We start from the raw sequence: 26,317 nt of genomic DNA on the forward strand, positions 1-26,317 counted from the left end.
ACTGTCCAGATTTATCCACGTTGCCACAAATGGCAGGATTTCTTTCTTTTTTTTATGGTGGAAAAATATTTCATTGGGGATAAGTTGCACGTCATCGACGGACGCTTGGCTTGCTTCCACGTCTTGGCTATTGCGAATAAATCTGCAGTGAATTCGGGGTTGCAGGTACGTCTTTCACTTAGAAACTCTCTTTCCTTCCACTGTAGACCAAGAAGGGGAATTGCTGGGTCATATGGTAGCTTTATTTTTATTTTTTTTTTGAGGAACCTCCCTACGATTTCCCAACAGGAAATTATACCCTGGGTGGTGGTGGTGTGGGCAGGATTCAAGATCAACATAAAAAGGAATAAAGAAATCTCGAGAAGGTGTAAGAACGGTGAATGAGGACCACAGATTTTCATCTCCAAAGTAAACGAAAAACGGAGGAGGGGAAAATGCTAGAAGCGAAGGCACATCTCGTCGTGGCTCTAAAGGACGCAGTAGCGCCCGAGACCTTGAGTTTATGAAACAAAAGAGCCCCAAGCTTCCCACTCAGCCACGTCCACACAAGCGAACAGAAACCTTTTCCTCATTTCTGCCTGGAGTGGTCGTGAAAGTCACTGAGCACAGAACACGCGCACCTGGCTGGGGACAGTGGACGCTTAAATAGCGGTATTCCCCGGCGTGGGAACCACGCGGAGTCAGAGAGAGAGGACTTTAGGAAAGACTTTAGGAAAAATAATTGCAGTCATCACGGTCGAAGTGGTTTTTCCTCCTTTTGGGTTGCTCCCGACACTAGCTGGCTAAATATCTCTTGCTTTGGTGATTCAAGTTGTGTGTGTGTGTGTGTGTGTGTTTGTACGAGCCTGTGCGTGTCCTTCCCTCTGCAGTAGGTCTCTCCTGACAGCCCCCTTCTTTGGCCCATAAAAACGAAACAAAATTAATGCACAGTCCACACACCGTGAATATTCTGGGTTCAGACCATACTAACGGGTAAGTCTATCATCACCATTCACTCCCCCTCGCCCCCCACTTTGATTTCACCAGAATTCGCTGTCAATCTTCATCAATGCCAACCGGAGACTGTTGAGACTTGGAGAGATTGGGGATCCTGGAAATCTTTTCCACGTGTGGAGTATTTATTACGTCAGAGACACGTTGAGGATTCTAGCTTTCGCTTTGGAAATCGAAGGGATTCATGAAATTGAATGTGGTTGCGGAAGACTGAAACCCCTTTTTTTTAATTGCCATTCCCCCCATGGGTAAGCGCAGTATTGTGCAAATATATTGGAAAAAAACTGTGGGAAACCATCCGTCAAAGAGAAAATTGCGAGGAAATCGATAAAACAAGTTTGGAGAAAGTGAGAAAAACCAATCCCCAGGGGCGGGCATGCAGGAGGCAGCTGGACGAGGTCCTCTCTCATCGATGTTTCTCTCTCTTTCGAAAAGCAGTAAAATAAAATAGCATATGCAGGAATTGTGACCCACCTCAAGGACTTGGAAACGCCCCATCGGTTTTGTGGGTGCTGTCTGGATTTTCATCCTAGGGGAGACACCTGTTATCCGTCGTGACAAGTCAGGCTGCCAGCTGCCCAGGCGGGGGGACACGACAGAGCCCTTGCAGGTGTGCATGGCGCGGGCTGCAAAGCGTCCAGGTACACGCGGGTTCCCGGTGCACGAAGCAAATGCAGGTTTTGCAGACGGAAAACCCCCGCCTTCCTCATAAGAAAAGCATTTCCCAGGGTTAAGGCCGGAGGCGTAAGGGGCCCCAAGCGCGCTCGGAGCCCAGGGGGCAGGTGCTGCAGCCTGGACCCCGCTCTCCACGGGCCGCCTGAGCTCGCGGGATCTTGGACAGTGTCTCTGGGTGTTGGCGGACCTTTCCCGGGGGGATGTGCAGAGAGGTCGTGGAAGATCGCGTGGGGTCTTGGAAGCTCTCTCCGGGGAGACGGGGGAAGGTCTTGCACAATCTCTCGGGTACGGAAGGATCGCGTGGGGTTTTGAAAGATCTTTCACGGGAAGGAGGGAGGTCTTGGAAAATCTCGCGTGGGTCCTGGCAGAACTCGCGTGCGTCTTGGAAAATCTCGTGGGGTTTTAGTAAATCTCACAGTGGACAGGGGGAAAGTCTTGCAAGATCTCGCGTGGGACTTGGAAGCTCTCGCGTGGGTCTTGGAAGATGTCGCGGGGTGCTAGGAAATCTCGCAGGGAATGGGGAGGGCTTGCAAGATCTCGCGTGGGACTTGGAAGCTCTCGCGTGGGACTTGGAAGCTCTCGCGTGGGTCTTGGAAGATGTGGGTTGTTAGGAAATCTCGCAGGGACTGGGGGAAGGTCTTGCAAGATCTCGCGTGGGACGTGGAAGATCTCGCGTGGGTCCTGGAAGAATTCGCGTGGGTCTTGGAAAATATCGTGCGGTTTTAGTAATCTCACAGTGAACAGGGGGGAAGTCTTGCAAGATCTCGCGTGGGACTTGGTAGCTCTCGCGTGGGTCTTGGAAGATGTCGCGGGGTGCTAGGAAATCTCTCAGGGAATGGGGAAGGTCTTGCAAGATCTCGCGTGGGACTTGGAAGATCACGCGTGGGTCTTGGAAGATGTGGGTTGTTAGGAAATCTCTCAGGGAATGGGGGAAGGTCTTGCAAGATCTCGCGTGGCACTTGGAAGATCTCGCGTGGGTCCTGGAAGATGTGGGTTGTTAGGAAATCTCGCAGGGACTGGGGGAAGGTCTTGCAAGATCTCGCGTGGCACTTGGAAGATCTCGCGTGGGTCCTGGAAGTATTCGCGTGGGTCTTGGAAAATATCGTGCGGTTTTAGTAAATCTCACAGTGAACAGAGGGAAAGTCTTGCAAGATCTCGCGTGGGATTTGGAAGATCTCGCATGGGTCCTGGAAGATGTCGTGGGGTGCTAGGAAATCTCGCAGGAAATTGGGGAGGTCTTGAAAGATCCCGTGGGACTTGAAAGATCTCGCGTGGGACTTGGAAGATCTCGCGTGGGTCTTGGAAGATGTCGTGGGGTGCTAGGAAATCTTGGAGGGAATTGGGGAGGTCTTGGAAGATCTCGCGTGGGTCTTGGAAGATGTCGCGGGGTGTTAGGAAATCTCGCAGGGGTCAACGGGGACGTCTTGGAAGATCTCCGGAGGTCTTGGGAAATCTCGCAGGGGACTGGGAAGGTGTACGAAGATCTCGCGTGGGTCTTGGAAGGCCTCCCGCGATATTGGAGACGTCAGCTCTGCGGGGCCGCCAGGTGGAATGTGGAGGGAGTTTGTGACGGGTCCCCGGAGCGGGCTGAGCGACACCTGTGGGCCCTCATCCGCCTGCTGAGGCCCCCGCGTAGGTGCCGGTCAGCGGCAGCGCGTGTCCCCAGACCTGGAGTCCAGTACCGGGACCGCGCAGTGGCTTGAAGTCAGAGCCACCTGTGCAGGGGCCCGGGCTGCGGCCACCTGCGCCTGCAGCACCGAGGGCCCATTCCTCCCGGGAGTTTCCTCCCTGCAGCACCGAGGGGCCCACTCCTCCCGGGAGCCTCCTCCCTGCAGCACCGAGGGGCCCACTCCTCCCGGGAGTTTCCTCCCTGCAGCACCGAGGGTCCCACTCCTCCCGGGAGCCTCCTCCCTGCAGCACCGAGGGTCCCACTCCTCCCGGGAGCCTCCTCCCTGCAGCACCGAGGGGCCCACTCCTCCCGGGAGCCTCCTCCCTGCAGCACCGAGGGGCCCACTCCTCTCGGGAGCCTCCTCCCTGCAGCACCGAGGGTCCCACTCCTCCCGGGAGCCTCCTCCCTGCAGCACCGAGGGGCCCACTCCTCCCGGGAGCCTCCTCCCTGCAGCACCGAGGGTCCCATTCCTCCCGGGAGCCTCCTCCCTGCAGCACCGAGGGTCCCACTCCTCCCGGGAGCCTCCTCCCTGCAGCACCGAGGGGCCCACTCCTGCCGGGAGCCTCCTCCCTGCAGCACCGAGGGGCCCATTCCTCCCGGGAGCCTCCTCCCTGCAGCACCGAGGGTCCCACTCCTCCCGGGAGCCTCCTCCCTGCAGCACCGAGGGTCCCACTCCTCCCGGGAGCCTCCTCCCTGCAGCACCGAGGGTCCTACTCCTCCGGGAACCTCCTCCCTGCAGCACCGAAGGTCCCACTCCTCCTGGGAGCCTCCTCCCTGCAGCATAGAGGGGCCCATTGCTCCGGGGAAGCTTTGCACCTGTTCCCCAGAAGCCTCTGCAGAAGGACCTCCCTGTCTCCAGGTGATGGAAAAGCCACGAAGCGAATTCCTCTGATGCTCTTCACATCGCCTGGCCCCTCGCAGGCCCCCAGTAAGTGATAGCACCTTTCCCAAAGTGTCAGTCCTGGTTCTGTCTCATTTTATGGATTCCAGTCATGAAGACATGAAATAGGGATGTTTCTCCTGGGGCAGAGCTCTGAGCGGGGCCTCGGCTCTTCTCGTGAATCCCCCCACCTGCCTGCCTGGTAGCATTTCAGTTATTCATGTCAGTGCCGTCTGGTCACAGAAGGGTGTGAAAAGGCAGAGTTATGGAAGGGAGGGAGGGAGGGAGGGAGGGAAGGGAAGGAAGGAGGGAGAGAGGAAGGAAGGAAGGAAGGAAGGAAGGAGGGAGGGAGGGAGGGAGGAAGGAAGGAAGGAAGGAAGGAAGGAAGGAAGGAAGGAAGGAAGAAGGAGGAGGGAGGGAGGGAGGGAGGAAGAAAAGAGGGAGGGAATGAAGGAAGGAGGAAGGAAGGAAGGAGGAAGGAAGGAAGGAAGGAAGGAAGGAAGGAAGGAAGGAAGGAGAAGAGAAGAGAAGAGAAGAGAGACGAAAAGAAAATCTTTAAAAAAAAAATGATTTCAATCACAAGCTTGAAATTCCAGGGTTGGTCCAGTTTTACTTTAATTCTAGTAAAAAGCTTTTTTGTTGTTGTTGTTGATGAAGCGTGAATTTTTTTATGAGGACCACCTGTGAGGTGATGTTAATCCTGGAGCAGGAACCTCTGATTCGAGGAGGATTTGGGGTAAAAGCCCGGATATGGGACACATGTCCCCACACAGGCCTGCTGTGAGGCCCAATCCTGCTCGGGGCGGGGTCCAGAGAGCAGGTGCTACCCGTGAGCTCGGAGAACCGTCCGTCCAACCTGGGACTTTCAGAATCGCAGAGGGGGCCCTGGCGGATACCAGCCACTGCGTGGTCACAAGGGAGCTTTGCCTGGAAATTCTCTGCCTTCTTCTCTTCGCTAGGGACAGAAACTTCAATGGCAGGTCATGCAACTTCCACAAACACTTTCCATGTCCGTTTCTTAGGCTGGGCCTTTGAAACATTTACAGTTGGAAGGCTTGTGGACCAACTCGGGCGAGCAGACTGTTTACCTCGGAGCCCTGTCGGAAATCACTGTAATAACAACCGGAGAAGAAACACCAGCTCATAGCGGAGAATTCTGGGTGGGCCATGAGCTCCAACACCTGGGCCGGGAAACACCTGTCTGCTCCTAGCGTGTTCCCAGAATCAAAGCACCGATGACTGAACTGTCCCATTGTCCACGGGCTGGAAACCACCACCATCCAGCGGACAGGAAACACAATTCTTCTAAAAGACTGAACGTTGCGTGTGCGGCGGAGTATGGGAGAAACAGGGATGGTGGAAAAGACATAATAAACTAAATAACTAATATCATAAAAGGTGGACTGTCCGGGAAATATAATAGCAGGGAACGAGGTGCTGTAGGCAAAGGTATTATTCCATCGCTCGTTTCTCAATTTTTTATTTGTTTTTCCTTTACATCCCTTAATCCTTTTTATATTTAAAAATATAACTGTGTGAGAATTAAATTGTCCATGTCCAGTTGATCCTCCAATAGACATTCTGAATGAAGACATGAAACTCTAAGCTTGTTGTTTCTAGCCTTCTTCATCACATTAAATGTCTTCATTTTTTACCCTGTTGCCCCAAATTAAATAAGACTTGACATCCCGTGCCCTGCCCTCCGGTCATTTCTGTTTCATCGACCTTCAAAATCTACCCCGAATCACAGCTTCTCCGCGTAACTACAGCTACCAGCTTGGTCCAAATGTCACATCTGACCAGACAATCGAAAAGAACACCTTACACGTGTCATCTAGAGACAAAAACGATTGCAGAAGACGTGGCACCCCCGTGCTCCAGGTGGCATTCTTTACGGTGCCCAGGTGCCCAGCCATGGACAGTGGACAAAACAGTATTGATACCTACAGACAGTGGAATACTACTCTGCCGTGAAGAAGAATAGAATCTTACTGTATGAGACAACACGGGTAGACCTAGAGGGTGTCATGCTCAGGGAGCGAAGTCAGACAGAGAAAGACAAACGCCACATGAGCTCACTTCTACGAGGAATCTAAAGAACTCGGCCTGGGCTGCTGAATACATCATACCATATACAGATGGTGTGTTATAGGATCGTACACCTGAAACCTATATCATGTTATTGGCCAATTTCACCCCAGTAAATTTAAAAAAAATAATAAAATTAATGAACAAACAAAACATAAGCAGACTCACAGATACAGAGAGCAGATGGTGGTCCCCATAGAAGAGAGGGTTGGGTGCAGGAATGAGAAGAACAGATGAGCAGCTACAGAATAGTCACAGGGATGTGGCGCACAGGGAATAAAGTCAATAATATTGTAATAACTCAATAATATTGCCAGGTGGGTACTGGAAATACTGGGGGAACCCTTTTTGAGATATATCCACTGTGCTGTACCCCTGAAACACATTTAATATTCTCTGTCCATTGCAATTGAGAAAAAAATACAACTTTTAAAAAGCACTAAATGGTCTGTTTCTAACAAATGTCTCACCCCCCAAAATACTCTGTGTCCACCCTGAAATGATTCTACTCACATGCACATGAAGGCTGGGCCCCAGGTGTACCCCACATGGTTGGAGGCCCAGGTATTGGTCCTGTTCTGTTACACAGCTCTGATCCTTCACGCAGTTTTATGAGTGAGTTCTGTGTTCCTGGACGCGTGAATTTTCCCTCACTGAGCTCTGTCTCTGGTTCCCCATCCAGGTGGCTCACTGGTCCATGGACACTGGGCCCCAACTATCTGGTAGGGGGTTGATGCTCATGCCAGCGGAGTATTTTGACTTCGACACCTATGCAGCCCTGGCCGGTCTCCTGGGGTAAGTACACAGTGCTGTACACAGCGCCACACACCGTGTGCACAGGTTGTAGCCGCCGGCTGCAGCCTGGAGGCTGGAGTTGGCCTTTGTGTGCACACCTGCAGCCTGACCAGCTGTCTGTCAAGTGTAAGCACCTTTGCAGACATGAATGCGTGTGACTGTGGAGATGAGGACATGGATGCTTCTGCAGACAGAGACAGTGGCGGAGAAACACAACGGGGTGTGTATACATGTGATGCTGGGTGCTTTCAAAGTCACCTGTGTGGGCCTGTTAGTGAGCAACCAGCGATTGTTCCCTTCCCAAAGGTGTGCCCTGGCCCCTGGTAGCTAACCTCTTAGGCCACCCTTACATTCCAGGGGGAGCGAGCCCAGTGTGTTGCCTCTGATGTGATTCTGGTGGGCGTGTAGATGTGTACACGGGATGAGATTCTGGTGGGTGTGTAGATGTGTACACGGGGTGAGATTCTGGTGGGTGTATAGATGTGTACATGGGGTGAGATTCTGGTGGGCATGTAGGTGTGTACACGGGATGAGAATCTGGTGGGTGTGTAGATGTGTACATGGGGTGAGAATCTGGTAGGTGTGTAGATGTGTACATGGGGTGAGAATCTGGTGGGCATGTAGGTATGTACACGGGATGAGATTCTGATGGGCGTATAGGTGTGTACATGGGATGAGATTCTGGTGGGTGTGTAGGTGTGTACACGGGATGAGATTCTGGTGGGCATATAGGTGTGTACATGGGATGAGATTCTGGTGGGTGTGTAGGTGTGTACACGGGATGAGATTCTGGTGGGCATATAGGTGTGTACATGGGATGAGATTCTGGTGGGTGTGTAGCTGTCTATATGGGATGAGATTCTGGTGGGTTTGTAGATGTTACATGGGATGAGATTTTGGTGGGCTTGTAGATGTTACATGGGATGAGATTCTGGTGGGCGTGTAGCCATCTACATGGGATGAGATTCTGGTGGGTTTGTAGATGTTACATGGGATGAGATTCTGGTGGGCGTGTAGCCATTTACATGGGATGAGATTCTGGTGGGCGTGTAGGTGTGTACATGGGATGAGATTCTGGTGGGCATGTAGGTGTGTACACAGGATGAGATTCTGGTGGGCATGTAGCCGTCTACATGGGATGAGATTCCAGTGGGCGTGTAGGTGTGTACATGGGGTGAGATTCTGGTGGGTGTGTAGGTGTGTACATGGGATGAGATTCTGGTGAGCATGTAGCCGTCTACATGGGATGAGATTCCAGTGGGCGTGTAGGTGTGTACATGGGGTGAGATTCTGGTGGGTGTGTAGGTGTGTACATGGGATGAGATTCTGGTGGGTGGGTAGCCATCTACCCAGGATGAGATTCTGTTGGGCATGTAGATGTGTACACAGGATGAGATTCTTGTAGGTGTGTAGATGTGTACATGTGATGAAATTCGGCAGGGGTGTGGACATGTACCGTGATGGCAGCCTTGGAAAATGCTGAGTTGTGGCTCTCCCTCCAGGCCACTGTATTTCTGGATGCACAAAACTGTCTCCATGGCATCAGCTGTGGAAATGTTTTCCGTGTGTTTGCTGCATTTTCTCAGTGGGAACCTGCGACTCCTTAAGGTGGCAGATGACATGGGGTTCAGTTGTCTGCATTTGCATTTCTCTGTTTGCCTGGAGACTCCCATGTTGCACCTGGGATGGTCAGGTTGACCAATTGTCGCTGTTGGTCCTGGTGACCACGCAGCTGTCTGTCCACGTGTGAGCGCCTGTGGCTGCACCCATGAGGGTCCATGGACCACGATTGCAGAGCCTGCTCCTCCCCTTACTTGTCATGTCTGCTCACCGCGGCTCTGGTCAACTCCAACAACACGCGATTGTCACTAGATGGTCTTGACAGGCAGCCAATCCCAAGGCCGGTGTCCCTCTAACAGCCGTCTCCCTAGGGGGGGCCTCAAATACAAACAAAATGAGCTCTCACATTCAGTGAACGACCTATTTCATTTTCTTTTGCATTCAGTATTATTTGGTGTTACTTTCAGGTGTTCTGTGTACTGGTTAGACAATCACCCGAGCAGTGTGGCTCCGTGGTTGAGTGTCGACCTTGCACCAAGAGGTCGCTGGTTTGATCCCTGGTCAGGGCACATGCCCAGGTTGTGGGCCTGATCCCCAGTGGGGGGCGTGCAGGAGGCGGCCCGTCGATGTTCTCTCTCCTCGATGTTTCTCTCTCTCTCCCTCTTACTTCCTCTCTCTCTAAAATCAATAAAGAAAAAAGAAACTAAAAAAAGACAATCATACATGGATGCTTTAGACAGAGACAAAGTTTCATTGCTTCCTTTGGCCCGAGAGGAACCATGCACAATGTTACCTAACCAAATCACTCAGCAACGTTGTTGCTTAAAGAAAAGGTAGCACACGGATACAGTTCAGGCCTCATGACCGGCTCCTGGTGGATCATGGACCCTCAGTAGATAAACCACAGCTTGTGAGACCATAAAGAACGCAGTGCGTGAGGGGTGAGGACTGTGGATACCAGTTCCGTGGGGGCTGGAAAGCATGTCACTGGGGTGCCTTGCTTTTGGGGGTCTTTCTTATTATTTTATTTTTCAGTGATGTTTGACCTGTACCTAGTATATCCGTTTCAGTGTTAAGTTGTAACTACCTGTTTGTCCTTCTTAATCCTGTCACCTTTACACCCCTGCCCCCAATCTCCCCCCATCTGGTGACTGTTTGTCTGTTCATTGGGAGCAATCTAAGCCATTAACTAGTTATAACTGAAGACCACCCCAGGGCTTTTGAAATAAGGCCAAAGCCATGAGCAAGGAGAAACACGTGTCTTGAGAAATTACGGCAATGATTTTTGAGGTGGGGTTCTGGCACCCAGCAAAACCAATACTGAATAAACCCCCAAACCTCAAATCAGTGACGCTCTTCCTAACAACTCATGAAAAGGAACATCATCCGTGTCGTGGTCATGGACACAGAGGACAGGTCGACCTGACAGGTTTGGAAGGTAATCCTTAAGGGACGTGGATAGGACTAAATGCTACATATTCGCTTCTTTCATGGATCGACATTTCTGACACCCTTCTGATGCGTCTGTTTCCAGCATTACCCTGCTGCAGGGTTCCTTGGAATTTTGCAAAAAGATTTCCACTTTAGTACTTTGAAATATTCTGAGAAAAAGAATGCCATCCTTTGAATAAATTTGAAGATAATGATTTAGATGATAGGTTCTCCTAAAATTTAATTGAAGACTTATTCTGATGAACAAGGGTTTATGTATATATATTATGTGGTACATACAAATGAATAATGGCTTATGCACATATTATGTCAATGTACTATACATTTCTATGTTATATATTTACTTATGATATTATATAATATACATCTATTTCTCAAAAAACCAAAAGATGTAAAGTATGAGGAATAAAATGTCTTTTCTCGAAATCAGAATATTCATCCAAGGAAAACTGTAATTTCTAGAAAATATATATATGCAAGAACAATTCTGATTTCTCGTAAAACATGTATTTATGATTTCTAGAAAAGCTGATCTTTAGAAAAGACATTTTATTCCTTATGCTTTAAACATTTGGCTCTGAGAACTATAAACCCAATATGTATTATATCCAAAATTATAAGTAAGTATGTAATATAAATATATAAATGTGTATAATATATATATAAAAATTGCATTTCTTTCTTATCTGAGTGAAATTGTAAGTCCCAAAGAAAAATGGTTCACTTATGAATTTACTTAATAGCCTTCGTAGTATGTAAGAAACAAGGAAAACTCGTACATCAATATTTTATTCTTTTTAATGTAAAAAATGCTTATATTGTTATAGAAACATACAAATTGTATGTACTATCTTTAACTGAGATGCATCTTGTAAAAATTAGGCATTTATGCTGTTTTATACGTTGTTATTGGTGTTATTTTTATTTCAGGATAATGTGTGATAATATCACCCCAACATTCTCATTTAGGCAAGTCTTCTCTATATTGTTTCCTGAAAACCTAAATAATCTGAGTCACCTATGTTTCCTATATTGGTTTATTCTAATAACATACTCACATCACGGTCAGTAAATGTTCAAATAATAAAATAATTACTTTAAATGCATAAAATAATTAAAGTGTTTACGAAACTAAGATATGCTAGGCTGTCCTACAGAATAAGACATTTCTTTGTTGACTTCCCAGTGAAAAATGACATGGAGAACACACAGAAGTACATGAAAAAAATGTAAAGGAGAATCTAAAAATGTAAATGGAAGTTAATTATTGATCCTTCACGAGACAGAGATGCTCTTTTATTTTTCATGCTAATGCAGAAAAGTGCAGTTTCAAACCCGTTAACTTCAAGACGCTTCCGGGAGCGAAAAGAGACTCAACCAGCTGATTTAGCAAAGCAAATGAAATGAAAAGAAGAAACCGAAAAGGAGAAAAATAAAGGGAGAATTAAAAACCTAGGAAGAGTACAATGAAACTTATCTAAAAAAAAGAAAAGAAAAACAGGAACAACCAGAGAAGGAAAAGACCTTAGGAAACCTCACTCCAGACAAAATACATAAATAAAACAGAAAGATAAACCCGTCTATGGGAAAATAAAGTGATGAAGACTGTCTAACCGTTATCACTCGGGAAAATAAATCCCCATGAAACCAGAAACATTTATCGAGACGGAAATGGTCGAGCCAACTTTCTGCTGTCTGGGTGAGACGCGCATTTATTCAATATCTGCGGTGCAGATTTCGGGGGAGATTTAACTGGAGCTCAAACGACTTTCAGGGAGCAAGGTCGTCTGGTTGGGTTGCTTCTTGAGAAAATGAATTGCATCGTGCAATGCGACCGGCTTTGAATCCTATAAGGATATGAATATATTAGCGTCTTTGAATAACAGGAAACAGGGCAAGGGAGCAGAGACCAAGAAGAAATAGGCAGAAATAAAATAATAATAATGATAATAGAAAAAGAATTGTGTTATCTCACAAAAGCCAGTGTTTTGAAACAGGAGAATTGATCCTCGTCTCGTGCTTCAGCTGGTCCTTAGTTCATCCGAAAGAGTAACTTTTCTTGGAAGCAACTTAAGTGAATTAAATCCTGCGGACAACCCCTCTCTTAAATTCTGGCAAATTAACCGCCGAAAAGCTCTTCCGGGAACAGGTTCATTAGGCCCAAGATGTTCAGAACATTACTTTTGCGTTTACGTTCAATTTGGGGGGAAAAGTAACTCTGAGAGTAGAACCGGGAATTCCAGGGGTACCTACCAAAACCTACGACTTGCGCACCTGATCCCTCCGTTCTGAGTCAGCTTTGTGGATTGGGTTAGAGGCATCGTTTTCCTAGATTTTTTTGCTTTTTGGTGCATTTGTCTGAAACTTTGGAATGGGGCGAAGGGCTCCGTGTTCTGTGAATACAGAAAACTAGAATTTCATGAGCTCACACACACCCTATAGGCTCATGATGGGTAAGAAACAAGTAGACTCGAATGTTATTCACGTATAAAATGTAAGTCGCACAACACTTGACATGCAACTTAAAAACCATCATCACCTTGCTGGGTGGCTCAGTTGGTTAGAGCATCACCCTGCTCCCCGAAGGTTGTAGGTTCGAGCCCCGCTCAGGGTGCATACCAGAATCAACCAGGACATGCATCAGTAAATGAAACCACAAATTGATATTTCTCTCCCCTTTCCTCTGTCTCTCTAAAATCAGTCCATCAAAATAATAAATAAACTGCAGATGGTGTTGCTCATCCCAAGCACCAAAGGGTCACAGGTTCGATTCCAGTCAAGGGCACCTACCGGGGTGGCAGGTGTGGTCCCCAGCCCGTTGAGACATGTGTGGGAGACAATTCATCGATGTGTCTCTCTCACCTCAATATCTCTCCTCTCTCTCTTCCTCCACTCCTGCCCTTCCACTGTCTCTAAAAGAATCAGTGCAAAAAATATCCTCAGGTGAGGATTAACAGCACAAAAGTATAATAATAACAATAAGTAGAAGCCATCGTATACCTTTATGTTGTGCTTTGCTCTCCAATAAAACTGTGACATCTCCCTGAGCTTTGGAACACAAAGTACTTATCAGCATTGAAAGTCTGGGTCTCTCCGATTAGAACCAAAATTCACCTGTTAGACGAGGTTCATCTACTTCATAAACAGCGAGTTCCGCAACTTTTCTCCTGTACCTACAGCTGAGGTCATGTTGACGTATTAGAAGAGGTGTGTACACGTGTCAAGGGGGTACACTCCATGATGTAGGAGGTGGGCAAAGGGTGGGGAGCAACAGCAATAGTGTTACATTAAACATTGTTAATTTAAAAAAATCAGCATTTCTGCCCAGCTGGTGTGGCTCAGTGATTGGGCGTCAACCCATGTACCAGGAGGTCACCGGTTCGATTCCCGGTCAGGGCACATGCCCAGGTTGTGGGCCCGATCACCAGTGGGGGACATGCAGGAGGCGGCCAAATCCATGTTCTCTCTCATCCATGTTTCTCTCTCTCCCTCCTGTTCTCTCTAAAATCAATACAAGGGAAAAAAATAGAAAGAACAAAAAGGTATATACACACACCAAGGACATACAGTCCATGATGTAGGTGGGCAAAGAGTCGGGGACACCGGCACTAGTGTCACATTAAACATTTTTAATTAAAAACAAAACAAAACAGCATTTCTGGTGTGTATGAAGGGAAAACCAGTAAGAACATCCGTGGACTATCAATGAAGCTTGGAACACAGAGATCTGACGATTCTTCTCCCTGACAAGCACAAGGAATTGCTGTTGTCGATAAGAGGACGCATCCTGAAATCCGACTGGATCGTGGCTATGGGGAGGATTCCGTGAGGAAACTAACTCTCATTGGTTGGGAAATGGAGAGACATGATCTAATCAAAGTTTACATAATAGGAGTTTAATGCATTTTTCAAGTGACGGATGAACTAGAAAATTATAAATTCCTTTGTATCAGTCAGTCTTGGGCAGTGTGATAGCCTTAATCTTAATGCATTTGACCCTGGCAGTGTGGCTCAGTGGTTCAGCATCGTCCCATGGACTGAGAGGTCCGGGTTCGATTCCCGGTCAGGGCTCATGCCCGGGTTGTGGGCTCGACTCCCAGTAGGGGGCGTGCAGGAGGTGGCCGATCCGCCTGCTCGGTGCAGCGGAATCAAGAATTCCACAAAGAGCAGATTCCTAACCTTTTCCACCTCTACGAAACGTGTCCGCTGGGAAGAAGCTGGGTGACCTTCAACCCCAACCCTTCAACGAAAGAACATGCAGATTTTAGCATTTCACACGACTCGGCGAACACCACCCAGCGCTTTGCTAGAAGCCGGTGTCCACTGTCTGAGACCATTTCCTCCCTAATGTTCGCAGGGAAACCGGTCAGAAACTGGCCTGTCTCTGCGTGGAAGTTACACAGCTATTCACCTCGAAGGGTCTTCTTGCATTTTTTTAATTTGCCTATTGCATTTTTCTGGTTCATTGAATTTTTTTTTTTATACTGTGCCATATACTTTTATTTTTCTCCTTGAATTATTTTATCTCTTTGTGGGCTGTATTTTATGCACACACATACATACTTGTATATCTATGCTTGGATACATTCATAAACACACATATATGAACACACGTTTACCTAAGCACACATGATCTTACACGTATCATTCCTATGTAGCATATAGAGTTACGGTCAGTTATATATCTGATGCTACTATAAACTATGCCTTTGAATAATTAATGCATCTTTTTAAAATTACACATTTTAGCTCTGGCCGGTTAGGCTCAGCGGTTAGAGCATCAGCCCGCGGTCCAGAGAGACCCGAGATCGGTTCCCACTAAGGTCACGTACCTCAGTTGCCGTTTGTCCCCGGCCCTGCTTGGGGTTGTGCAGGAGGCAGCCACACGATGTGTCCCTTTCACATCGATGTTTCTCTCTCTCTCTCTCTTCCTCTCTCTCTCTCCCGCTGTATCTGAACAAAAATAGGAAGATATCTTCGGCTGAGGACAAAAAATAAAATAAATAAAATATAAAATAAATAAAATTACACACTTTAATCTTTGCCGCGGGTACAGAAATCCTTTGTTTAGTTGGTAAGAGTCAACTATTCTAATTAAATTAAACACTGTGTGGCTAAGCTAATAAAAATACACCTCGAAGAGCAAAACCCCTGGCAAGTTGCTGGGAAATGAAGAAGCAGAGAAGGTGGTCAGCGGACACTGGATGTCCCAGCACCGCAGGACATCAGTCATCGGTCGGACTGGCGTCACTGAACTGGAAAAGCACTAATGTTTGCAGATAGAACTGAGTTATGGGAAACGCAGAGAGTTCATCTAAAGGACATGACAACTGAACTTGGAAACCTTTTAGAGACGTTTTGCTGGGTAATAAACACCTGTCCACATTCAGAGTGAGTTTCCAGCTGGTGTCCCCGTGATTCAACGCCAGGCCCCAAAGAATCTGAGATCAGATTGTCTTCCTGTTTCGCTGGGTCATTGAGGTGAGTGGTTCTTAAAATGCTGTTACTCGAAGGGTTGTTTTCACGCGTGTTCTCAGGGTGGCTTAATTCACTTACGGACAGAAAGACAGAGAGACATCTGTGGTGTCCCTGGGGAAGGGTGTCTCTGGTCAGGAAGGAAGGTACATAGTAGGCCCTTGGACTTCACGGATGCTACACCCTCACCTACGGCATTTGGAGGACACATTTTAGCCCCTGATTTGGAAAAACCACGGATGACGATGTGAATGTAAACAAACACACGGAAAACAGCATCAATGAACCATTTGGTTTCATTCTGTTTGTACAAGACTTGGCCGAGACTCTGCCTTCCTGAGTATCATGGTTTTAGTTGTATGTTTTCCTCTTGAAATTCATCTGTACAATATCTCTGCCCTTCAGTAATTAGCTGCCAACTTCCTGCCTGGGCAGGGTTTTTTTTTTGAATACGTACAGTTATATATACATTTAAAAATTATCCCACATCGTTCTATTCATAGAATTTCTTCAGTTGACCTCGAAGGATTTGAACAGTTGGAGGCCCTTGGGAAAATTTGCGCCGGGACTCTTCTTTCAATATGAAAATCTTATTTTCTTTCCCATTCTTCTTCCATGACAGGTGGAGAGATATATAACCAGCCAGGGTTTGCGAATACAGACGCACTCGGCTTATTTCGGCACGCTAGTTCCCTTAAGCAAACGGCGTTTCGGTCCTAAGCAGGAAAATGGATTTCCCCGTGATTTTTGCTTCTGTGAGGACACACGGCTGAACTGAATGTGATGTGTATGTTGCAGTTTTTCCATATAAGCCTCTTCTCTCCTGTCTCTCATGACATCTTTACCACGGCGGTCTCGGAGAGTCATTTCCCCAGAAGGCCGTGAAATAAGCAAATCCTGAGATTTGCATGAACTTGCTGACTCTTGGCTGCCAGGGGGTTGTGGCAACACAATGAACTACAAGCAGACTTAGCTTGGAGTGAGTGGGAGCCTCACAAAGGAGCAAATGCTCCAGCTCTCTGGATGCAGCCCAATTCATTTGCAAAGGGCTTCTCTAGGTTACATGGTGTTTTAGGTCATTAAGTCCTTGAGATGGCTTCTCTGTGGACCTCTCTGCCAAGCCCTGCAAACTTCCTGTCTTGCTGTTTTCAGATATATAGCATATATATGACAAATCCATTCACGCTTGGGTGTATCGCCCATTGGCTCCCTCAGGGTGGCTTTCCAAACCGAATTCATGCATTTCTTATCTATTCATATATATATACTTTGTGCACAGGGTGGTGTTCCCACCCATATCCATACAAACCTTATCTATTCACATGTATACTTTGATCCTTGCTGGCCAGGCCACGAGAATGCATACCTCAGGGTTGCATTTTGTTCATCCACCAAACCCCTAACCTTACAGAACCAGAAGACAGAAGAAAAGCCGACAACAGTGAGACCCTTCCCTCAGGTCCCACCACACAGCTCCTTCTAGATGCACCTGGATGCTGTTTATCGGAGCACCCCACTAGGGGTGGACTGTCAGGAAGGGAAGGCACCCCTAACATTTTGGCAATGCATTAATGTTTCTTCCCTGTTCTTGAGGTTTCAGCCACAAAGAGGCTGTTCGTCCTGCTGTTGGTTTAATTACACAGATGAGCTTTCTTAGCCTCAATTATAAAATAGTCTATTAAACGTTGCAGCTGCTACAATCATTTTGAGCTCTTAATCTTTTCCATAATGTGAGGCTCCGATATTCACCTTCTCCTCCTCTTATTATTATTATTATTATTACTATTATTCTTTTACTTAGAATGTCATGCTTACTAGACTAAGACGTATCAATTTTGGTTGTGTTGAGCGATTTAAATTTTATTTAAAAGGTAGAAACCACAACAAAAAACTGACTGCCAAAGGCAATAAGACAGAAGAAAAAGACTCTCACTTTTCCCTCCTTTGGATGTGCCTGTTCTTACTGTCTTGAAGCCGATGAGGATATTTACAGGTGATTTTAATTCTTTTTCCTATCTAAAGGAAAAGACTTGTAGGAAAGGGGCTATTCTGAAAGAGAAGGAAGAAAGAGCCAGGTTTCAGTAAACTGATCCTTCAATATTGTTTATCACTACTGGTTGCACGTGGAGATCTTTTTTAAATTTTGTATATTGATTTTTAGAGAGAGGAGGGAGAGGAAGAGAAAAACATGTGAGAACGTAACATTGATGGGCCGCCTCCTGCACGCCCCTCACTGGGGATGGAGCCCACAACCTGGGCCTGAGCCTGACCAGGAATTGAACCAGTGACCTCTTGGTGCATGGGATGATGTCCAACCCATGGAGCCACAAAGTTCAGGGTGCCATCGGGGATTTTGAACATGATTGAGCCACTGTTTCTGTAGGATGAGGGTAATTGTTTAAAATGCATGTATTAGCCCAGCCGGTGTGGCTCAGTGGTTGAGCATCGACCCTGCACCAAGAAGTCACTGGTTCAATTCCCGGTCAGGGCACATGCCCAGGGTGTGGGCCCATCCCCAGTGGGGGGCGTGCAGGAGGCGGCCCATCGATGTTCTCTCTCATCCATGTTTCTCTCTCTGTTCCTCTCCCTTCCTCTCTCTCTCACATCAATACAGAAAAAAATGTATAAAATGCATGCATTCGAGTTTGACACGTGTAAGCCCATGTTCTTCCTATTAACTGCTCACCCCCGGTCACAGGCCATGATGACATAAAAGGCCATGGTGTTTCAAGGGCCGCGATCATGACTTGGAATGGCACCTTGCAGGGCCTGAAGCTCGTCCCCACTGTCAGCTTCTCACGCCGTCCTGTGTCTGTTCCATCCACTCTTGCAGGCATTCAGCTTCACGATGACACAGTGCGGTGGAGGGGGGAGGTGGGGTCCTTCCCTTCCGCTTCACCTTTTCGTGCGGGGGTGGGTCGTCCGCTCGTCATCCGTCCGCGCTGCAGAGGATGACGAGACAGGAGTTTGTTTCCGCACCTGGGGGAGTCTCTCCTTGCGTATCTGCTCGGGAGAAGCACTGGGCTGCTTAGGTTCTTTAGTCCCTTTGCTGCTTTTAGTCCTGTTGCCAAGTGTTAATGATCTATTGAATTTATCCCCCAAATAGAGCAAAGACAAATATTTTCATGTTCAACAGAGCCTGAGTTCTCCCTGTGTCCACCTAAGACACACCACAAGCCCATGAAGAATTCCAGGCTGTCCCGCCGGCTCGGCAGGAAGGGCGGAGTGGAATGTCCCCCCAGACAGACACCTGTTCCCCTCGTTGACATAAAGCAGTGGATGGCCTGCATGTCAAGCCCTTAGAGAGATTTAAAAACTGGCATTTCTAAAAATGATTTCACTTCATATGTGCCATCTACAGAACAGAAACAAGACTCGTCGATGCAGGGAACGTTTTGATAGTTGCCGGATGGCAGGGAATGTGAGGGGTGTGGGGATGGATGAGAAGGTGAAGGGATTAAGAAGTATATTAAGAAGGATTTAAGAAGGGGTTAAGGGATTAATTGGTGGTCACAGAATAGTCATGCCATGTAAAGTACAGCGTAGGGAATAGAGTCAATCATATTATAATAACCATGCGTGGTGTCAGGTACTAGATTTATCAGGGTGATCACTTACTAAGTTATATAATCACTTAGTCTAATCACTGGGCTGTACACCTAGAACTAATATAATATTGTATGCCAACTATAATTGAAAACTTAAAAAAATATATATATTTAGAGTATAAATAAATGAATAAAAATGAAAAAAATAAAAATAAAAAGAGCAGTTATATTCGTAGCAGCATTATTTACAATAGCTAACTATGGAAACAGCCCAAGTGTCCATCAGTAGATGAGTGGATAAAAAAGCTGTGGTACATATACACGATGGAGTACTATGCAGCTGTGAAAAAGGAAGATTTCTTATCCTTTGAGATGACATGGAGGGACATGGAGAATATTGTCCTAAGTGAGACAAGCCAAGCTGAGAAAGACAAATACCATGTGATTTCAGTTATTTGTAGAATACAATGAACATAACAGTCTGAGAAACAGGGTAGACCCAGAGATGTGGAAGTGGGGTACAGACTGACAACCCTCAGAAGAGGGGTTGTGGGGAGGGAAGAGATAAACCGCAGAACTTATATGCATATATGCATAACTGATAGATACGGACAACAAAGCTGGGGACAGGGTGGGGGGAACGGGGAGGAGGGTGTCAATGGGGAAAAAAGGAGAAACATCTGTAACAAAAATAAATTAATAAAAAAATAAATAAAGAGCAGTCAGCTTTACAAGCAAAAAAAAAAAAAACCAAAAAACCCAATAATAAAAAAATAAAAATGGGGAGTGGTTGATAGGTGAGTTCTGTAGAATTTGAAATGGAAAAAGAACCACCTGATATATATTCATACGGCATTTACAGAGGGAACAGCTAATGGGGTAGACTTGGCGCGTCTGCTTTGGAGTGTTCTCGCTGCTGGAGAGCCTTCTGATGTACAGTGAGGTTATAATTATAAGCAACGGGGAACATGTGACCCTAAATTGGCACACTGATATCCAAAATATAATGCGTACACGGGTGATGGAGGATAGACGCCGGGGGGGAGTGGGGTTGAAGGCACAGAAGGATAAATACTCGACAGCCTCATTGGATCCAAAATTCCGGGTAAGCCTCCTGCTGTTGGCTTCATCTGCGAGGATTAAAGGGTTTTATCAGAAAATATACAGCACTTGAGATAGAGGCAATTAGCATGACTCTTGAAATGAGGGAGAATACATTAATACCGTAATCATATGCTCTGCACTTCTGAGCATCCACCACGCTTCTTTTTCTATTTATAAAAGCCAATTTCAGATGGTGCTTCACCCGTGTTCTATTGTTTTGGAAATGATTAAAAAGGGTCCTTTCCCTTCAGCGGTCGAGCGGAGAGAGACGCACCCAGGGTTCAAGTTCACACCGCAGCCAGCAACATACACAAAGGGTAAGGCCTCCTGGCCCTGTCGATCTTCCGCCGAAAACTAAGATGGGCTTGACATTTGAAAAATCAATCAGTGTTTGTCCCCGTCATTCTATTACCAGAATGAAGACGGAAAAGCCGTGTCATGGACCTAATAGATGCAGAAACCACAACGAAAAACCCAGCGGGAAAAATGGATCGCGGAATTCTAGTCTCTTCAGACAATGGGTTATCACTCAGCAAAACAAGAAAAATTGACTGTCGATCAATGACTATGGGCGGATGTCACTGATTTTTCTGTTGCACGAAAGAAACCAGCCACAGACGAGTGTGTCTTTCTGCGTTTCCTACGATGCCTAAACAGCAAGGCGCGTGAACACAGAAACGAGCCGTGGTTTGCCCCCCGGGAAGGAAAAGGAGAATTCTCCCAGGGACGGAAACCCTTCCTGTGTGGTGTTGATCGAGTCGGTTGGCTCGTGAGATTATCAAAGCATCAACTCGTGCTTGTCTGGGTGTGCAGTTCCCTGTGCAACGTGGAAACGGTAGCTGTCACCCCCACCAGCTCCCTTCCAACATCACCATCTCCGACGGATGCCCTCTCTTTGCGCCCATGAAACTCACACCCGTGTCTTTCCATCACGAAACTGTTTAGCATAGAGATGACATTTTTAAACGCTTTGCCTTGGCCTGACATGGTTCTCCGGGACGGGATTTGGTGTCCTCTCTCCCTCCAGGGATGTTCACGCGCATCCTGAGTGCGCAGATTCTTCCAACGTGAAATCAGCCGTTTCCTCCTGAAATCCGCGCGCGTGGGATTCAGGGCGACAGGGCGAGGAGGGGCGGTCCGGACGCCTTCCACGGCTCAGTGGTGAGATTGCATCCTTCTCATCGCTGGTGGCTGATCACGGAAACAGGTGTCCTCGGTCTTCCTGAGGCGCAGCTTCTCATTCTGCAAGACAACTTGATCAAAGCCCACACGGGGTGCTCCGTCCCTGCCGGCGGGATCCATGTAAGTAGCCTGCTCCGTGTGATCCTCGAAGAAAGGACGCGAGAGATTCTCTGAGACCAAGTCAGGCTCCATGAACGTGTCATTTATCCGAGAACCAGTGCTCGGACGCCAAGGAAGGGATCATGATGACGTCTTTCTTCACTGTGACCAGCCCCTCTCGGTCATGAAGCTCATCTCTTCTCAGTGATGCTGGGACATTGGAAATACCTTGTCCTGGTCTTTCTTCTCCGTGTTGACACCGTTCAGCATCTTCTACTTCCTTGTCTTCCTAATAATTCCCACGTCAAGACTGCAAGAAATAGGCTGTCTGAGGACACATGTGTGTCAAGGCTTAATAGACCACATCCCGGCTGAACACACGGGACAACATACAACACCGACGGTCTGTTAGAGAATCATTCACCCGACTGCAAAGCCTGAACGTACATCCCGTGTCCCCTACACATATGGTCACCCCAACATTTCATTTGTCCTGACCTCGGATGGGTAGAAAAAAATGAAATCATTTAGTCTTTAATTAACCTGCCCTTCCTCTGAGGCCCAACCTGCTGGTGAGCCGAGGAAAAAAAAAAAAATCAGCTACCTCTTGGACATGGATTAAATTGTTAGCCTAACCGTGACATTGGATGAGTTATTTTTTTAATTATTTTTTTTTTATTTTTCAATGACAGTTAATGTACGATATTGTGTTAGTTTCAGGTGCACGACCCAGTGATTAGATACATGAAATGAACTTATGAAGGGATCTCCCCGATAAATCTATACCCATCGGACCGCGTACATGGTTATTCCAATATATTGACTGTATTTCCTGAGCGGTACTTACATCCCCGTGACTGTTCGGTAACCACCAATTTGTAGTTATTAATCCGTTCACCTTTCCACCCAACCCCCTGCCATCTGGCAACGGAGAAACCGTCCTCTGTGGTTACGAGTCCGGTTCTGTTCCGCGTGTTCACCGACGTTGTGTGTTAGATTCCCCGTGTGTTGGACAACATGTCTTGGAGAGGAACCCCGAGATCCCTGAGTTTGGATTTCATGCTCCTTTTCCCGGGATGGGGGAGAGGACCGTCCTCAGACTGAAGATTGTCAGGCAGAGATGGCGCGTTGGGTGTGGTGACCATCTGTGGGTGTCCGCATCCCCCTCTCGGTATCGGGGAGCTTTTTGCGGTGCTACCGTCTTCTGCTTCCTTGTGTCTAGGGGGAGCTGCTCATCGTCTCTTCTCTGGCTCATCCGCTCCTTGACAAGGGGTCCTCTTGGGGTGGCCGACCTGGGCTGTGCCCTGTCCTCCACCCCTCCGAGCTCCGAGCCTTCCCGTGGCATCTGCTCTCGGACCCCATGCCCCTGCCTGGTCTTAGCATGTCGGAGAGTTCCTGTGGACCCCAGATCTGGGAGGGTCCCCGGGATGTTTTCATAGGGCGTGGTGGCTGGCACCTGGCTTTCCCTGCTGGCCGGTCTCTGGGTCCCGCTCTGCAGGACAGCACCCGGGGGGCCTTGTTCTCATTGTAGACGCCTGCCTCAGAATTCGGGGTCTCCCTCAGAATTCGGGGTCTCCCTCCAAAGCATGTTGTGCGTGAGTTAAGAAGGATGACAGCAGCCTGAAAGCAACATGTCCACACGTCAGTTCCCCTCCCTCGGCCTCGGGGCATCCCTGCGCCTCTCTGCGGAGACTCGTAGTTAGCTCGCTAGGTATCAATGAACCGATTTGTGTCACGAAAACGGGGCGACCCTTGACTGCCTTATTTCAGCCCCATCGGGAAACACACACACGCACAGTCAGCAGACGGGAAAACCTCTGCGTCACCTCGACCGTCTAAGTTCTTGGCGAAACCCCGACGGGGACATGAGATGCGTCCCGTCTACGCCTTCGCCCGGTGCTGTCTGGACTTCCGCTCTGCTCGGGTCTTTCAGGGACACTTAGCTGGGGTCCCCAGGACAACAGCTCGTGTCGTATGCAGAGGACAGCTGTCAGGACAGCTCCTAAATTCATCTTCCGCCAGGACACTTTTCAGTGGCTTCGACCTCACCTCTTTGCTGAAGGACAACCCAAGACATAGGGGAGCCCTGTTTACGGCTGCACTTTATTTCAAGGACAGTCGAACTCGAACCCCCTCTTCCTTCTGGCGGAAATCTTTCTTAACCATTCTTCCCCCAATGTATCTGCTTCTTTATTTTTGGTTGGCGGTGTTTTAGAAGATATGTTGATTACCTCCATGCCCTGGCCGGTTTGGCGCAGCGGTTAGAGCGTCGGCCTGCGGTCCAGAGAGACCCGGGTTCGGTTCCGGCTAAGGGCATGGACCTCGGTTGCAGTTTGTCCCCGGCCCTGGTTGGTCGTGCGAGTGGCAGCCACTCGATGTGTCCCTTTCACATCGATGTTTTTCTCTCTCTCTTCCTCCCTCTCTCCCTCCTGGTCTATCTGAAGATAAATGCAAAAATGTCCTGAAGTGAGGATAAAAAATAGAATAAAACCAAACATGCACCTAAATGCCGCCTACGCGTGTTTGCAATTCCCACTCAGTAACATGCTCCCTGCAGACACAGGCCGGCACGGTCACGGATTTTGAAACAGTTCTGAAAAATAGCTATTTTCTACTTTCTCTCATCATAACCCTGTTGAAAGGCTCCCCACTTTGGGAGCCGATCTGTGGCTTTAGTGTCCAGAACACAGATGGAGTCTCGGGGTGCTCTGGGGCACCGCTTACCTGTGTGTGTGTTTTTTTTGGGGGGGAAAGGGCGACGTAAGAAGCCAGCTTGCCTCACACTCATTTTTTTACAACGTGGAATGGTTTCGATCCATTGTTCTTTATTTGTTTTTTACGATGTCATCAAACGCTTGTAAACTAGTCACCAAGAGAGCCTTCCCAAGGAGCCTGGAGAACAGGTGTCCCCCCCGGAGCAGCGAGGATGGGGACGCACGGTATTCTCATTATCCGGGAGACAGGCTGGGGCGGCGTGGAGCCCCATCCTCCAAGATGCACAGAACATTCCTCTTGGAATCGCACGCTGAGGGACATACCTTTCAACGGAGAAATACATTCTTGTCCACATCCACAGACGATGAAAAATTCATCAGCAGCACAACAGTCCCAGACACGGACAAAGATTCCTACGGTCCGGCCGGTGTGGCTCAGTGGCTGAGCGTCGACCCTGCACCAAGAGGTCGCCGGTTCGATTCCCAGTCAGGACACATGCCCAGGTTGTGGGTCCATCCCCAGTGGGGGGCATGCAGGAGGCGGCCAATCAATATTCTCTCTCATCCATGTTTCACTCTCTCTCCCTCTCTCTCTCAAATCAATAAAGGAAAAAAAAATTTAAAAAATTAATCATCATCAGAACAATTCAAGACACATACAAAGGTTTGTAGGAACCAGGAGAGCAGTTGCAACGCGTGGAAATCGGGAGGCACAGGAGGGGACCAGTGTCGGGAATGACCCGGGTGCCGCGGTCGATATTGACGAATGTGCATCTCTTAAAACTCCGGAACAGCCGGCAGATTAGGGTGAAACCAAGGAATTCTGTGCCTAAGTGCACACACAGAGGTACAAATATGCTACCAAGAGCCCGAAGTGTGCAAGGATAACCCTGCAAGATTGCTGTTCTGTGTGTGGAATGCTATTGCCAGTAGGTTGTGATATTAAATATGTATAATACAGACAGAGATGGAAACTCTGGTAGGAAGGAAGCAAACAGATAATGGTTCAAGCGGGCACATACACTGTAGCGAATCGTCCCTCATGCTAAAAGGAAGACCAGACAAAACAGAACAAAATTAAGGAAAAGGACATAACAGGCCAGACAGAAAAACAAATGGGCTGAGGTTATGTTCAACCCTACCCACCAATGATCCCATCAAATGTCAATGACCTAAAATAAACTACCTCCAGTAAGAGTCAGGCAGCTTGAGTTAGAAAAGAAGACTCAGTCATCAACTGCCTATGTAAACACACGGCATGTTTTTCATTTTTTATTGTCTTAATGTTTAATTGGTTTTTATAGAGAGAGGAAGGGAGAGAGGGAGAAACATCGATGAGAGAGAAACGTCCATCGGCCGCCTCCTGCACGCCCCCTACTGGGGATCCAGCCCCCAACCCGGGCGTGTGCCCTGACCGGAAATCAAACCATCTCCTGAACCATATAAACATATTTTAAAATATAGGTACAATAGAGAATGATGGGAGGCCCTGGCCGGTGTTGCTCAGCGGTGAGAACGTCGGCCTGCGGTCCGGAGAGACCCGGGTTCGGTTCCCGCTAAGGGCATGTACCTCGGTTGCAGTTTGTCCCCGGCCCTGGTTGGTCGTGCGGGTGGCAGCCACTCGATGTGTCCCTTCACATCGATGTTTCTCTCTCTCCCTCCCACTCTATCTGAAAAAAAAAAAAGGAAAAATGTCCTCGGGTGAGGATAAAAATAAATAAATAAAAGAAGATATGGAAATACTAATTTAAACAGAAGCGGGGCGGCTCCTTCAGCCACATCCTGAGTCTCGGTGAGAGCGTGGGTTGTCCTGCCAACGGGGGTACATCACTGACCTCATCAAGGGAGTCAGCAATGCCCAAGGGTTATGGATCCGTCCTACGCTTGCAAGTTCACGAAGCGTCGCGGATGTGGACACAAGAGCTAATGCATCCGGTAACGAGACCGGGCGTTTTTACAATGGCTCTTTCCATTTTTAATAACCCCTGGCCACAGACAGTGAGGATAAGGAAGACCTGGTTGCTTCCTACATGTGCCTCAGCCCAGACTGGGGATCGAACCTGAAACCCAGGTACATACCCTT

This window comes from Molossus molossus, unplaced genomic scaffold (genome assembly GCF_014108415.1).
Source record: "Molossus molossus isolate mMolMol1 unplaced genomic scaffold, mMolMol1.p scaffold_m16_p_2, whole genome shotgun sequence".
NCBI lineage: Eukaryota > Metazoa > Chordata > Mammalia > Chiroptera > Molossidae > Molossus > Molossus molossus.